Source organism: Trachemys scripta, chromosome 4, assembly GCF_013100865.1.
Source record: "Trachemys scripta elegans isolate TJP31775 chromosome 4, CAS_Tse_1.0, whole genome shotgun sequence".
Taxonomy (NCBI): domain Eukaryota; kingdom Metazoa; phylum Chordata; order Testudines; family Emydidae; genus Trachemys; species Trachemys scripta.
The window spans coordinates 41,414,266-41,431,623 of NC_048301.1; the positions used below are offsets into that span (position 1 = coordinate 41,414,266).

At 43.9% G+C, this 17,358-nt stretch overlaps 1 protein-coding gene and 1 long non-coding RNA gene across 4 annotated transcripts in view; one reads left to right on the plus strand and one right to left on the minus strand.

Annotated features, from left to right (window-relative positions):
* Positions 1 to 3,560, plus strand: part of LOC117876367 — a 19,175-nt gene extending 15,615 nt beyond the window's left edge. For both annotated transcript variants that reach the window (XR_004645476.1, XR_004645477.1), the window contains exon 4: positions 801 to 3,560. This is a non-coding gene — a long non-coding RNA (uncharacterized LOC117876367). The remainder of the gene's footprint in view (positions 1 to 800) is intronic.
* Positions 1 to 17,358, minus strand: part of ESRRB (estrogen related receptor beta) — a 162,546-nt gene that overhangs the window by 65,661 nt on the left and 79,527 nt on the right. The gene's annotated exons all lie outside the window — the stretch shown is intronic.

Here is a 17,358-nt window from a genome sequence, read left to right on the forward strand (position 1 = left end):
GTTCGACTGAGGAATCAGAGAGATGTCAGTAGAACTGCGATATGGGACAGTCACCTTGTTACAGAGTGTTAAGTGGCCAATAACAATGGAAAACACAGTCTCTTAGGAAACAGTCAGAAAGAATGTAATAAATTTTCAATATTCCAGGCCCCTAAAATATCAATTATCTTAGGACTAAAAGAACAAAAAGAGTAGAAACATGTTCTGACTACAAAAGAGACATACCTTTAATTCCAGCTGCCCAATATAGATGATTAGAAAGCATCACAAAGACAACTACAGGAGCATTTTACCTTTTTCACTTTTTATGAGATATAATCTGGTACTGAGAATGCCTAGTTATTGACAAAGTTCAAAACCAGTAATAGTCCACTGAGGGTACTGATAAAGTTCATCCTCGCAATGAGCAGGTCCTTTTATTACTGTGATAATTTATTACATGTATAGAGAACCTTTCCTCTCAAAGGATTCTGCAGAGCTTTACAAATTATACTTGTGTTATATCTAACCTATGTAACTATAACAGGGTTAAAAAAAAACTAGATAAATTCATGGAGGATAGATCCATCAATGGCTATTAGTCAGTATGGGCAGGGATGGTGTCCTTAGCTGGGAATGAGCGACGAGATAGATCACTTGATGATTACCTGTTCCGTTCATTCCCTCTGGGGCACCTGGCATTGGCCACTGTTGGAAGACAGGATACTGGGCTAGATGGACCTTTGGTCTGACCCAGTATGGCCATTCTTACGTTCTTAATGGTTTTACATCTATACATGTCTGTATCCATATCTATACAGAATATGGAGTCCAGGACTGGAATGGATCTGCAGATCATGACTGAGGCTCCTCAGCGGACCCAGAACTGGAACAGCAAGGGGTTCTGAAGTCAGGTCTCAAGTGCTTTGGGACAGCTGTGTGAAGGAAAAATGCACAGCAAATGCCCACATCATGCCTTAATTTTTAGCCAGTTCTAGGTGCCTTTCACTTCTCTGAGCACCAGCACACACAAAAAACCCAAACCAAACCAAACATGAAATTTCTCTCTGTACCTTCCCAAAGCACATGACATCACTGGATGGAAAATAAAAATAATCAAATACAAAAATATCGAAGCAATGATTTCAATTGAGAAGCTGGAATCCTCTCTCCCATCCCTGGAATTTGTCACTCGGACTTCTGTTATTCCTCAGGGACACAAGGGAAATGCATCAAACTCACAACTACTTCAATGTCAGTTTCACTTCCTCCTCTCCTTTTTCAATATTTCTACTAACTGACAAACAGAAGCCAACAGAGACACAGAATAACACAGCTGGGCAACCCAGGGAGGAGGAGATTTGCATCTGTTTATATGGCAGAGACAGACTTCCACTGTGTACCTGCCTAGGGTGAGCATTGTGGGTCAGATGGTCTTCATTGAGTGTATATGGGAGAAGGTGGTTTTCAGCTGGGACTTTGGACCAGGAGGCGCACAGAAAAACAATGGAGATTTGGGCGGATTTTCCTAACATTTGCCAGCTCCGTTAAGGAAATAAAAAAATAAAAACTGACCTGACTTTGGATAATCCACATAAATGAAAGAGAATGAAACAGACAGAAATGAATCTGTAACAAATCAGTTTCTATACTTATGTATGTATATCTAAATGTAATGTACTGAAGTGGTATAAATATTAAATCAATTAGGAATTTGTAATGAATCCACCACCATGGTATCCAGGCCACATTATACAGATGTGCTGAGGGAGAGGTGTATGTGATATTACGTGTGTGCGCGCGCGCATATGTGTATATGTATATATGGGGTAAATGTATAACATGCATATATAATATAGATTTATGCTACACACACACTGCTCTCCCTCTCTACATGTGCCTAAATACCATGGTGATGGGTCCCTTGCATTGCCCAACTATGATTTAATATCTATATAGCAGCATAATTGTACACAGAGCTTTACAACAGACAAAACATACTAAGTAAAGAAGAAAATCACTGCTTACCACAATATCTGTGAGCAGCACCCTGAGTCAGCCCTGTGTCTACTGGGACATGAAAGGGAGAATGTCTCATACGATTTTCCATACATCTGCACTACACTGAATCTGATATTTTAGAGATGTTCATTCTCTTTCCTGAGGGGCAGCTCTTAGTGGCTGCTGGTAGGAGAGGGGTTGCCCTCTGCAGGGAAGGGTGAAGGGGAGCCATAGGGGAATATGTTTCAGAGACAGCGCAGCCCACCCTGACGGCGTGTCCTCCCTGCTGTGTGCGTTCCGTTTGCCCTTGGAATGCTATCACTTATTATCACGCTGACTTCTCCAGATGGGGCATTTTGGCTATTGATCTGATAAATAAACAGCCTGCTCGCTCGATCAAAATGTTATTTTGCATTTCAATTACTGTTCACTAATGCAACCTTCATCCCGCCAAGAGCGCTGCTGGCAATGACACTCGACCTGGCACAGGCGCTGTGAGCAAACTCGGCAGTGCCTGCTGCAAGCACCTAACGGGATTACCATCCTCCATTAGGTGCGTAGAAAGAAAGGGTGATGGACAGACAGTCTTGCGATGAAGGGGAACAGATGTGCAGAAAGGGAAGTGTGTGGGGGCTGGAGCCGGGGCAGGAATAAGCAGGCGCATGAACACACTGACATCAGGAGTTTGCCAGGCATTTGCCAGCTGGAGTTCTCCAGGGGGTAAGTCAGCCCTAGCCTGCGAATGGCTGGTTCTGACGGTCCATCTTCCAGATGGGACTGAGCTCACGAGGTTGGAGACATGCGAGAATTCAGAGATATGGGAATTGGAAATCAATCTGTGATTACGGGCCAGCAGTGTGAATTGAAAACCAATCACTGGCAGATGGGGTGGCTTCCAAGATATTATTTTTCTCCTGGCTATTTTGGGGTTCAGCAATACACAGGATGCAAACAGGGCATTGCACTCGAGTTTGGGGAAAGAGAATCCTCTGAACTCCGGACTGCAGCCTTGAAGAGATGAGGAAACATGGCTAGTTCTGGACGTGGCGTAGTAACAGCATGACACACAAAAGTGTGGGTAAGAGACTGATCTATAGTTTCTGGCCTAAATCACATGACCTGGGTCAGGATTCCAAAAGTTTCATACCCCTGTCAAGTGGCAGGTGTCAGTATCCACCCTCTCCAGTACCCTTTTTTACACCGTCCCTTCTTTAAAAAAAAAATCAAATGCAAAGAAAACATAAAACCAACTAAAAATACCAACCCCAAACTAACACAGACTATTTGTAAAAACACACAAAGGGAGGCGCACACGTGGAGATCAGCCCTGAACTCCCACATAGAAGGGTTGCCTCTTATTGGGCTTCTGTCAACAACAACCTTCTCTGGAAGGCAATGACTTTCTGATCGCGTGGCTACCTCTTGTTTTCAAAAAACCCAGCTCCTCCTGCAGATAAAGCTGCTGAGGTGGAGCTGCGACAGAAAGCTTCTGTCCAGCGCCATGTCGCCCCACTGATGTTGAAAGAGCCTTTCTTCTGGGATCAACTAGATAATATATCCTCCAATGCCACACGTATTGTATTCTCAAATGGAGGGACAGAAGATCACTTCATTAGAGCACAGAATCAGCGCTCACTGTGGAGTTAATAAACATGCTTATGCAATAGGAGCATTCCTCTGCTCACAGACTGCTACTTTTCACAGCACCAGGACACACACACACACACACACACACACCCACACCCACACCCACACACCCACCCCCCATTTAACCTCATCTCTTCAGTCAGGATTCAGGATTCTACATTTAGCTATGGAGAGTCAAAATCACAACAAGGCTGATATCCTCACCTTGCTCCTCCTGTAGTCATTTACATCCATTCAACATGGGAATAGAATACCGCCATTCTGATTTGGTAGCATTTTACACTCACTTTGCATAAATGGCAACACAAGATGCCGGGCAGTGGAGAATCAGGCTCCAGATATTCTGCTTCTGACTCAGTCCAGAACATTTGAACTTGCCATTTTTGTGGAGGTTATGAATTTTTAAGGGCCATTTTGCAAAATCTTTATCCGGACCTGAATTCTGCCTCCCAGCCCAGCCACATTGAGCTTCTACGTGCCTGACAAAGCGGGAAACTGCTGGCCACCCAGGGGTTAAAAATAAACAAGTCCATATAAAACACCCACATTACATAAATGAAACTCTCAGTATAATACACTGGAATGAGATCAATGTGATGTGTAAAGACAGAATCTATAACTCCACACCCTCTGACCTCATCTATAGTGTCTAGCCAACCTCCAGGTATCTTTGACCTGTTCTATAGCCCAACCCTGACTTCTTGAGACTAAGCCTTATCCCAGCCCTATCTCCTTCCAACCTGTTCCGAACTCTTAAGCCCTGTCTCCCCCTAGCCATATACCTGTGTCCTCCACTGACTCATCATTCTATCGCAAATACACTCTGTGCAGGGCCGGCTCTAGGCACCAGCGCTCCAAGCATGTGCTTGGGGCAGCACTTTCAAAGGGGCGGCACTCCATCCCCTTTTTTTTTCTTTTTTTTTTTGCTTGGGGCGCAAAAAGCAGGGAGCCGTCCCTGAGTGGAGGTGAGCTGCAGCGGTGGGGGGTGCAGGGAGGGCCACAGGAAGTAACCCTGGGGGGGGAGGCAGAGGAACCGCTCCCCCCCCAGCTCACCTCCGCTCAACTACCACCTACTCCCCCGAGCACGCCGCCGCTCCGCTTCTCCCCCCTCCCTCCCAGGCTTGCCGCAAGAATCAGCTGTTTTGCTGCAAGCCTGGGAGGGAGGGGGGAGAAGCAGAGTGGCGGCACGCTCAGGGGAGCAGGCAGCAGTGGAGCAGAGGTGAGCTGGGGGGAGCGGTTCCTCTGCCCCCCATCCCCCAGGGTTACTTCCTGCGGCCCTCCCCGCGCCCACAAGCTCCTGCCTGTGAGAAGCAGGAAGAAAGCAGAGAAAGCTTCTCCTAGAAACAGTTTAAAATTGTCGGCACTTAAGTAAATAAAATTATCTTTCAAGAAAACAAAAGTGTCTCTTCTTCTTTAGAGTTGTAAACTCTGCCAGCTTTAACTTTCCATACTTTCCTGTTCAGCTAGACCCTGTAGCTATGTTGGCACCAGAGAATCAAAACACTGGTCTCCTCTAAACTTCAGTGTCCTATGGTGCTGATGGACAGAGTCCCTGCTTAAGAAAAAGTAGCTACGTCAACTACAAGATCAGCTACCACCTAAACTATGACCAGAATTCACTATGCATGTATTGAATATATATTTTTATTGTATAACTTTAACACTAGGCCAAGGCTAGGTTTAGGGGATTAAGCTGAGGAGCAGTGGGTGAAATTATCTTTAGTTCTCACAGAAGGTGAGAGTCCCGATGAACCCTCTCTTGTTTAAATGTATATGAGCAAACCCTCATTTCATCAGCTCCCTTGTCAATTGCTCCCAGCCCCTGGGGAGCAGACTAGCAACTGCACATAGTCAGCGAATCAGCTGTTTTGCGGCAAGCCTGGGAGAGAGGGGAAGAAGCGGAGCAGCAGCGGCACGCTCAGGGGAGCAGGCGGAACGGAGGTGAGCTGCGGCGGTGGGGGGCGCAGGGAGGGCCGCAGGAAATAACCCTGGGGGGGAGGCAGAGGAACCACTCCCCCCAGCTCACCTCTGCCTCCTCCCCCAAGCGTGCCACCGCCTCTCCACTTCTCCCCTCTCCCTCCCAGGCTTGCCGCAAAGCAGCTGATTTTTGAGGGGTAGGAGGGGAAATGCGGCACGCCCGGGGGAGGAGGCGGGGCTGGGGATTTGGGGAAGGGGTTGGAATGGGGCAGGGAAGGAGCAGAGTTGGGGCAGGGCTGGGGGGCGCAGGAAAATTTATTTGCTTGGGGCAAACTTGGAGCCTGCCCTGACTCTGTGTGACTTATTCTGCACCCTAATCTTTTCTTTTTCCAGTGGGTACTGTATTCCCTAGCCCCATGCATGCCCTTGAGACTAGTTATATAACTTAGTTCCCTCTCTCTTGTTCATCATCACAGTGGGGCAGCATGATACAGGGCACTGAGCACTGGGCACAGATTCAATTCCAAGTTCTTATTCCAACTCTGACACCCTCCTCTATAAACTTGGGCAAGTCATTTCAACACCTTGTTCCTCAGTTTCCCCAATTGACTGATCCACGTCCCAGGAGCATTGTGAGGGTTAATCCGTTAATTTTTATACAGTGCTTGGAAATATGAAGCATATAGATATTATGAGAATGAATGAATTAAACACGATGGCTAAATTTTATCTTAAGTGCTCATATAATGACCTCTACCACAAGTTGTCAGTAGGGTTTGAACACATTCCTTCAGCACCAAAGCACAGACCTCTGCCATTTCAACTAAAGGAGTAACTCCACTAGCTGGCAGTAATAATAAGTAGGTTTCTTCTATGTGGACTAGCCATTAGATGGGAACACAACATATACTTAGGGCTTCTTATTTTAGGTTATAACCAATAAAAACATAAAATACCCTGACACAAAAAACAATGAAATCCAGAAATGGTTACTTGTGTCCAAGGTCTCATCTACACGGAGCAGTAATGTGGACAACAGGGCTGTGATTTTGAAAGTACACTAACACGCTGAGCATTTATGGGTCCATGTAGACCCTGCTGGTGAACACAAAGTTCCCAAGTGCATTTTAACACAGTACTGTTTGAAATATACTATGTTAAAATGCACTAAAGAACATTACAAAGAGATTACTCATTACAGTATATACGAAGAAAAAGCCTGAAAAAACCCAGGTTTTGGACACCTACATAAAACTCAAAAATTGCTAGAAGTAAACCCTGAAAAATGAAATTAATAAACCTTGACAAACAGAAGCCTTACATATACTGTACTTTGTAAACACGTTACAATGAGTATTAACATCATTCAGACCAACTCTGTGTTCCTTTTACCTGTCTGCACCACCATCTCTGCACCCTAAACTCACTTCCCTGTGACTCAAGAACTTTATCACTCTGTGCTATCTATCTCTATCTCCCTGGGTCCCATTTCGGACTCCAGCCACCTCCTGACCCCCACCTCCACACAACCTATTCTTCTGTTACATCCCAACTAGGGCTGGGCAAAACTTATCTGACTGCCCCTATGCGTAGGAACCAGAGAGTGGGTACATGCCACTGCTTCCGGGAGCCATGCGGAGCGGCTACCGACCCTGCTCCCCAGCTGGAGTGCTGGAGCAGGGCAAGCCCCAGATCCCACTCCACAGCGGTAGCTTGAGGGCTGGATTAAAACGGCTGGCAGTCCGAATACGGCCCACGGGTCGTAGTTTGCCCACCCCGCACTAGAAACATATCCACTGAATGGTTTGTCATTTACAGTCACGTTTTGAGACCTATCAGTTAGCCATCTTTTAATCTATTTCATGTGTGCCAGGTTAATTTTATATCATTCTAGTTATTTTTTTAAATCAAAATGCCATGCTGTACCAAGTCAAGCGCCTTATAGAAGTCTATCACATCAACATTATTACCTTTACCACCCAAACTTGTAATCTCATCAAAAATAGATATCAAGTTAGTTTGACAGGCTCTATTTTCCATAAACCCCTGTTGATTGGCATTAATGATATTACCCTCCTTTAATTCTTTATTAATCTAGTCTCATATCAGGTGCTCCATTATTTTGCCTGAGATCGATGTCAGACTGACAGACCTAGAATTACCTGGGTCATTCTGTTTACCCTTTTTAAATATTGGTACAACATTAGCTTTCTTCCTGTCAATACAGCCTTCTTCCTCGTTTGTAGCTTTTTGGACATCTAGTAAAGTATTTCTATTAAAGAATTTCCAGTGATCATTCACATTTTTTTATTAAATTCTTCCTCCCAGCTGATTTGGCTCAGGGCTTTGTGTCAGTTTTGCCAAATTGTTAGTCTAGAAGGGAAAAAATATTCAAAAGAAATCAAAATGTTTTGTTTTGACATGTTCTAAACAAATTGTTTTGATTTTTTGGGTCAAAAAGACTTTCCATTTTGGAATTTCCTTTAATTATATTTTTAAATAATTGCTCAGAATTTAAATGAAAATTTTCATTTAGGGACAAATAAAACTTTTAGCTTGACCGGAAGTAGTTTTCAGGTCAACTTGAAATGATTCCCCTCGCCCCATATTTCGGGACTGCCAGCAAACTGAAAAAATCTGTTATTTGAACAGCTCCAATCCCAACTCCATCTAGCTGTGACGCATTCTGTATCTGAATCCTGCCTTGTTCTCTTTTGATCTGTAGTACAGAAGATACAGCATTTCATGTCCCCCCTTTACATATGTATTGTATATGGAAAGGGCTTCTATTTTGACACTTATCCATATAAATAGGGAGGTTAATGGTGAAAGAAAGAGGGAAGCATGCAAACTACATCGAAATAACTTTAATAGCTCTAATGCTAAAAGAGAAGCCCTGACAATTCACAAGTACAGTGGATGCTCTGCCCTTAATTCATATGAAATGGTCACCCTGTATTACACAGAGCTTTGTACAGGATAGGGGGATTAGCCACATGTTGTAGGCTTCACACAGCTAAAACCAAACACCCTGTTTTGAAAGCCGAGTGCTCATGGAGAAATCCTGGTCTGTTTTTCCATATGGTGCCATTTAAGCTTTACACCAATTCTCCTGCTACAAGATGAACTTAGTGCTAGTGTCTGGTAAGAGGTTCAGAAATTCTGACTGCATATTGATTTGCAAAAGTGACCTGAACATTTTATCGCCTTTGAAATGAGCTTGAATAAAACTTCTTCTTCATCCACTTGTGATAGGAGCTATAGAAGCTGCGTGAGCCATTGAACAATAGTGAATTTTACAATCTGCTGAGGAAGAATGGTTTCAAGGGATAAGCAATATCCTATCTACCACCTAAATTCTACCCAAATGGTTTATAACTCCACTGAAAGACCAGCAGAAATAAGGTAAGAGAAATACCCACATCTGCATTTAGGTCCTGAACCAGCTCCCGTTAAAAGTTAAATGGTGAGAATCCCATTGACTCCAGTGGGAGTTGGACCTGAGAATACAGGGCACATGTACCCGGATGGATATGGTAAAAAGTAGTGCCACCCATTGCCTTTAGTTTGGAGGGTCAGATTTCCAAGGTTCCTGCTAGAGGTCCATCTGCCTACTATGCCTGAGCTGAACCAGCTCTTCTTGAAATAGGTACTTAGATCAAAGGCAGGGCTGTTCCTAGGATGGAAAGGGAGTGAGCAGACCTGCCACAATGATACAAAATTGTCAGAAGTCACTAGTAATGCTAATAAACATTGCTAACAAACTGTAGTGTCAGTCACGCTGCATGTATTGCTGAGGGTGCTAGATACCCAACTGGTGGCAACTGCAGTACAACTCCTTTGAGTATCACTGGAAGCAATAAGTCAATTAACATGTCCCAGTCCTCCAGTGACATCCAGTAGTACAATGACCCCCGAGAGATCATTTCACTGCTAGCTGTCAGCAAGTTCACCCACCCTGTGCGGATCACTATGAGAAATCTTCAGCAGCAACAGCTGCCCTAAAAGGGTCCCTCTATGAATGACTCCTTTATTTACTTGAATTCATAACAAGCAAACAACAGCCACCCATCCCAAGCTCCAAGTGCCTTTGACAAGTGTGGTGCCTTCACAGATGCAGAAAATTCAGTCCAAGTCCAAACAACTTTCTCCTCCCATAAGCAGCAATATCCTCAAAACAGAAGGATCTCAAGTGAGTCCCCAAGCTCGGACTACAAGAATTAACCAGAACAGAGCACCAGCCACTTGACAAGAGAGCATCCCAGTATGCAGTGACAACAGCTGTTCAACAGAAAAACTAGAGATCACACCAGCTACCTAGCGAATCACCTGTTGTAGACCAAACAGCCAGTCCTATCAGTGTTCATTTTCCTATTTTTGTGTGTGTAATTTAGCTGAGATGTTTAGGTTTCTGGCAAATCTGCAAATGCTTTAAAGTTCCTCTGACCCTCCAGAACTGCTGGATAGAGTTTCAGGCTACAAGGGATGGAAAGAACCCTTCATCTGTCTCTCCCAAATATTAAAATATCCCTGTAACCCACTTTCCCCTCCTGCTGCCTGTGTGGTCTCTGTACCCCCAAAGATCAGGGTGGATGGAAGTGAAGGGGAGGGAGTCCCCTTGGATCAGTGTTTATTCTAATCAATCAACTCAAAAAATAGCAGCAGAGAGTAATTATTAATAATCAAGTAAAATTGGATTATTTCACTGCACTGCGGTGCTGACTGGATGGGTAGGTTGGTATAGAACTCAAATTCATTGGAGCAAACTAAACTGAACTAAAATTGCTGGCCTCAGCAGTTTGTCAGGGAAGGTAGAAACAGGGAAATCAGCTAACCATATGGGGATACAATTTGAAGGGCATGGAGTTACTTGGTCAGGCTAAATAATATGGTGGCCAGGTCTGGATATGTTCGAATCAAGCAGCATATCCAGTTTCAATCCAAGTGACAGTGATAGGCCATCTGTCAGATCATCCCAGGATATCAAAGGAGCTTCCTGATTTTGAGGGATCACTTTTGGACTTTCCTCCTTTTTAAATAGTAGATAAGTTTCCCTCCCCACAAAAGGTGATCTACAAGTAGCACAGAGCGAAGGGCCTCTGAAAACTACAAGAGCAATGTCACTGAATATGCCAGGCTCTCAGGGACAGCTCTGATCTTTGTTTGTTGTTTTAGTTAGGGATTCAAGTTCAAAAAAATATCCCAAAGGAACATTATGGTTAAGCTTTTACGTGCACTGAAGTCAGGAAATTCAATATTACACTTTCCAAAACAAGTGTGACATGGACATATTGCATAGAGGGCCATATTTTCAAGCAGTCACCTAAATTGCACCCATAAAAAATGCCTGTATGAACATGCATTTTACACAGAAAATATGCATTTTTGCTTCAAAAATAAAAGCAGACAACTGCCCACAAATATGTATATGCATGTGCAATTATGTGCGCACAGCTTTATGCATACAAATATTTGTGTGTGTTTGCCTGTGAATATTTTGCAGGCATGATTTAGACACGTTAAAAAATGTGGCACACACGCCACATTGCGAGCCAGACCATCAACTTGTGTAAATTGGCATAGGTCCCTTGAAGACAATGTAGCTGGGACGATTTACAACAGATAGCCAGCTCTAAAACACTAAAGTTATCATCACTCATAGTAATATAAAACATTATCTAATTGCATGGGGACTGCAGTATTGTTACTAAAGGAAGCAGAACTTAGAGTTTCGTGACATCCTGTGTACGTAAAACCTCAGCCATTAAACTAAAATTAATATACCATAGGTTTTATATTTAATAACTCAGTAATTAACTTTTCAAAATAAATATTTATTTTTCTTTATCTTAGGTATCATTATATCACCCTATAGATTCTAACACTTAATTGCTTTCCTAACTTTTGCATGCTTATTTATTTTTTAAATGAACTTTTTTTCCCCAAGAGAAGGGGAATAATTAGGCTTACTTCCTGTCCCCTCCTTTTTTTTTAAAAAAAAAAATTGTTTTTAGCTGAAATGTAAGTTTTGGGAGGTATGCAATGTTACACAATCCCTGGCATATACAATCAATGAATAATCAATGTAAAAGTGAAAGGAAGTAATAAAGCAGTTATTGTGTGCAACAACTTCCCTATAGGGCCAAGTCAGTTTCCCTCAAAGTTGGTTGTCCCCCATACTACCTGCTTACTTAACTGAGTGAAATGGGACTTGGCTACCTTATGGTTTTCACGGTCACTCCCAGCAATGACAGCATGGGTGGGGGGGGGGGGGTTTGGTTTGTTTTTTTGGATCAGAACAGCCCCAAAAGGTTTTGACATTGTGGACTGTATGTCACTGCAGAATGTAGCTTCAATTCTACACCACTTGCAACTATTTGGGGCGCCTACACAGATAGGAGAGGAAAGAGCATGGAAGGAGGAAACAGTGCTGAATGAACAGCTCGTTAGGCCTTTGTTTGCCTGGAGTGGAAAGAGTTAAGCTTGCTTTGAGGTTCACTTTGTTCTCCATGATTTGTGCAAGCCCAGCAATCAATCAATCTTGCTCTTTTTTTTTTTCCCTAGGAACCATTGCAGGAATATCATGCCCAGGATCTTGGTTAAATCCACTACGCTTTTCCATCAAGTCACTCCACCCCCACCTCCCCACAGCACCCCCTCCCAAAAGGGGCCTTCTGAGCTCGTTTTGCTAATGTATTCTCAAACCAAATTAGGGGCCCTGACTCTCGGTGAAGTTCGTGAGTTAGTTGCTGCGATGCACTGAATTAAAGATACCATCTCGGACTGAAATCAGATTAGAGCCCACACACACACATGCAAAAGCCCACTTTCTAATCAATTTTATAAAGGGCCTTCAGCAGAGATACACTAATGGTATTGAGCTGAGATCTTTAAACTAAGTCTGCAAGAAGTCTGTGGAGATAAAACACACACTGTATTAAAGAGAGAGCTCTTCGCTGTGCCCTTCCCACGGAGAGCCCAGCGCACATGGGAACAGCAATTCAAAATACAAAAACAGCCCTCCTGACATGGACAAGACATCCCTCTCCCATCCTCCTCTCTCCTTTTCATCCTTTGGACCTCCACTTGGCGCTTTCTTCTTCCAGTTTCTCTTTCTTTCTTTCCTTCCTTCCCTTTCAAGCTGCTGCAGGAGGTCCCTGCACACCATATTCTCCTCTTCATGGGAATTACTGAGCCTTAGTACGTGCTGGGAAGGGAGCTAAAACTAACAAAGTGGGGATGCTTCTAGTTCTGACAGCTGAATTCCAACACTGCTGAATCTCTAGCAGGCAGGGGTCCCAGATAGCAAACCATCCTGCTCGTGGCTGAAGGGGAGTCTCAGTTTCAAAAGAGCTGTCCAGTGACTGCTTACAAGACATTTAAACCTGATGTGGTGCTGGCTGCATCAGGATATCATAACACCGTGTTGTGATGCCACAATACACACATCCTAGAAGCAGGATGTGACTGAGTCTACTACAGAGGATGGTGTTTAGAAGGTGGCATCCCTTACACCTCGTCTCCCCCCCATTTTCAGCTCTCCCACAGCCCAGGAGTGGAAATCCTTGTATTTTAAATAATACATTTTTCTCTCTGAACCCTGTGCTCTGCATTGTCACAAGGAGCACAGAAGAAATGCAGAGACATGAGGGAAGTTCCTGTTAGGTGGGAAAGCCTGGGTAGATGTAAACTAGGAGGGGGAGGCAAAGAAAAGGAAAAGAGGAGATTTTGTATAAGTAGCTAAAGCTAGAGATAAAATAGCCCAGCTATTGCCTAGGCACCTCTATCCATGATTGAGCTGAAGTCTCTGATGTGCCAAACTCACTGTTCCAAACACATCAACAATCATTTGCCCTTTTCTGACACTTTCCACTGGAGGATCTCAAAGCACTTTATAAACATTTATGAATCACACCTCAAAACACGAGATCAGACAGTGTCACGATCCTCATTTTACAGGTTGGGAAACTGAGGCACAGAGTGGTGAAAGCACTTGCCCAAAGACACCCAGGAAATCTGTGACAGAGCTGGAAATAGAACCCCAGTCTCAGTTCCAAGCCCCGTGTCTTAAGAACAAGACCATCCTCCATCAAAAATAGCTCCCTCTTTGGCTACTAGAAAACATACTAACTAGATCCTCAAAACCTTTAGGGATTCAGATGCTTGGAGAAATTTTTTTGATTTGTAATGCCCTGGCTGGCTGATTTATTTGGGGTGTTCTTCTCACACAATCTTTTTATAGAAGAAAAGGCCCATGTAATATCCTGATCACAAAATATGATCCTGTAACAAACAGCTAACAGATATGTAAATAAATATACAAGCTCCCTAGAGCAGATTCATTAACAATTCTCACCGGGAAGAATTTTCATCTTGCAAATATATAATTTTTATTTTATATTATCAATAAACTGCCTGAGATGAAGGGCAAACCTTTAATAAAATCAGCTCGTCCGTCCTACTGTTTTCCGCAGAGGTGATGATTGTAATGTGAATTGGAAAGGATGCAAAATGTAAATATGGCATTTTGCAGCAGGGGGAACCCAAACTACACCCAGCCAAGAGCTGAAGCAACAACTTGCCAGAAGCCCGAGCTCTGTATCTAACTGGCATAAAATAGAGAAGAATGCAATTGCCTTACCATAAGCACAGAGTTGCGGCTCACAGAGACTACAGATTCCAGCCTGCAATGCTCCTACTGGCTACACATCTGTATTAACCATTCAAGCAGCAGGCTGCATGACAGGATTCCGTGGGCTGCATGTGGCCAACAATCTGCACTTTGGCCAATCCGCTCTACAGACTGATGCAGAACAAGGGAATAGCTTTCACCAGCTCAGAAGCCTCTCCCCCCATCCCACACCTCCCCAAAGCAGGATATACCCTGGCAGAGAAGAGAAGGATAGGAGACAAAGGGTAAGCAGAAGTGAAGAGGGGGATGGGCAGCAGCAGGCAGGAGGAATGGAATGGAGACAAGAGAGGAAAACTTGGGGTCTGACTATTTCTGTTCAGAAGTGCAGTTAGGTGATGGTTCATGCTCAGGGCTCAGATGTGCTCCCCCTTCACTGGGAAGGTTCCAGGCCTTGCACTGCTGTGCAGTTTTATGATGGTCACGCGCTGAGGACGATGCCAGTTTTCAATGCAATTAACCTTTCCAGACTAATGAAATGGTTCTATTGGCTGCGATGGTGGTGAGAAGCCCCTTGGCTCCAGCAGGCTCCTGAAGAGGGGTTATCGAGGTCACACAGCATTACCGCTCTAGTTCTATTTGCAGGCTGCAGCTAATCAATGCCAGACCTGAAAGGAGCAGGTGATGCCAGCCCCAGCATCACACGCCAACATTGTATTGATCCCAGGGAGGAGAGGTGACTTGAGCCTGAGCCTGCTGTGTCACAGGCAAAGTTCTTCCAGGAATATACCCCACACAGGAGGAGAGCTCGGGAGGAAAAAAGGCATCACTTCCAGGACTGAGGAAGAGCAAGGATTAGTCTGTGTGGCACATGCTTGGAGCAATGCAGAGCCTAACACTGGCAGAGTCACCTCCCGCTTTCTAGTTACGGATCTGCATGGGTTAATGCAGCCAGTAGATTTGGGTCAATGGGGTTCTGGAGGAGCACAGATCCCTCCCACAGGGCTTCTCCCACAGCTCAGGGCTGTCCTACAGTACTCACTCCATACTCCACTCTGTTGCTTTAACCCATTACTCCCCAGCTCAGATGTGTCCTGCACTGTTCAGCCTTACTACTGGCAACTCAAGCATGCAAAAATCATGAGTCAGAATCCCCCAAATCCCGAGATTTTAAATAGTAGATCCTTTTTATTTGCCTCTATGTTTCTGAGCCTTTTGAGGTTTCTTGAGTCATGCTTTCAAACTTTTCTCTGCATTCCTGAGGGCCAGAGAGTTACTTTTTAAAATGAAAGGGGAGATTCTCACCAAACTGAGTCCAGGAGCTGGTGCTATAAGAAAAACCACCAAATGCTGCAAGACTTTCAATAAACTCAGAAGAGTTGGCAACACGTCAGGCTCCACTGAGCTCTGTCACTTTACTCTGTGCTATGAAACCCACCCACCTACACTTATACTGTGTGTTCATACCATTGTTACCATCACTCTCCCTCCCCAATTCCCATCTTTTATCCATTACATACTTTTCTTGGATCTTTTATGTTATTAGATTGTAGACTCCAAGGGCTTTTCTACACATAAAGGCTAGAGTGCTGCAGCTGCACCAATGCAACTCCACCACTGTAGCACTTCAGTGAAGACACTACCTAGGCCAACGGGAGGGCTTCTCCCGTCAGCGTAGGTAATCCAGCTCCCTGAGAAGCGATAGCTGTATTGACAGGAAAAGCCCTCCTGTTGACATAGCGCTGTCTATACTGGGAGTTAGGTCAGTAGAACAGCATAGTTCTACCAACATAAGTTGCTAGTGTAGATCAACCATAAGGGGCAGTGACTGACTTTTATGTTTGTGCAGCATCCAGTACTTTAGGGCCTATATCCTGATTAGGACCAGTAGATTGCTACCAAAATACAAATTAATAATGATAGTCAACTGACCAGCAACTTCTTGACATTAAAAAAAAAAAATGTGATTGCTCCTTTGATCTACAGCTCTGTCCATAACTTTAAGAAACACACAATCCCAAAAGGGTTCCAGTCCTAGTCATAGGTGCATACAGAGTTTAGTCTAGGGCCCTGGTTATTTTTAGCATAGCTACTAGCAGGAAGGGAAAGACTAGATAGGAGCATATTTTTTAAAACTGCAAAATGCACGCACCTCATCACCTGATGTGCTAATCTGGTGCCTCCATATGCAAATGACTCATTGTATGTTTATGGGAGGAGAGGACACACACAAATACAGGCCTTACTTGCAAAGCCATTTTCAGAGGAGCAAGGTCAGCTTCTGCTTTTTTTGCCTAAAGTTTCTATGACAAGGTAGCGCATGCGCAGGTCTCCAATGTGAAAGCTGTCCCCTTGAATTCAGAAATGCATCTTTGAGGGCACAGGGCACCCATCTCTGGGAACTCCAATCCTGACAAAACAGGAATGGAAAACAATCTGATTTATGGGATTATGGATGGAGCAGAAAGGTCTCATATTAAAAGCATCATCGTTATTATTTCTAGTATTAATACAGATGTGCCTAGATGCCCCACTGTGCTAGGCACTGCACATACTCCTACTAATTGATTGTACTTATTAGGGCAGGGACAATCTAAGTAGGAAGACAGACAAATAGTAGGAAAAAGAAAATACTATGGCCCTCATTTTACAGATGGAGAATAGAGGCACAGAGAGATTAAGTCACTTATCCAACATCACACAGGAAACCTTCAATTTTTTTGAAGGTCAAATTTTTGCCAATTCTTCTCTAAAAATTTTGTCCTCAGGCTAAATTAATGACTCTGGGTGAGAAGGCAAGTGAGAGTTTTGCACAGCAATAACATCAGTGGGAAACTCCTGGGTATGGGACAGAAATAAGCAACGAAGGGAAAAGGATCCTTCCATTAGGCCAGTAAGTGTGAACTCAGTTTCCTGAATAATGACTTTATGGATGGAGGTTGTGGTGGTTGCGCTGTTACCTGCTGTGATGCTCTTACCTCTTAATCAGTTCCCCTTGATGGAGAAAAAAGAACAGAACACTGGTTGGAAGTCCTTGGATTTCTTTCATTCCAGGATTGCTGACTGCCTTGTCTCACTAATTTTCATAGAATCATGGAAGTTAGAGCTGGAAAAGCCATCCAAGTTCCATCTAGTACACTGGCAACCCAAGGGGTCAGTGTAAGACTATTTTGTAAGTCAGTTCA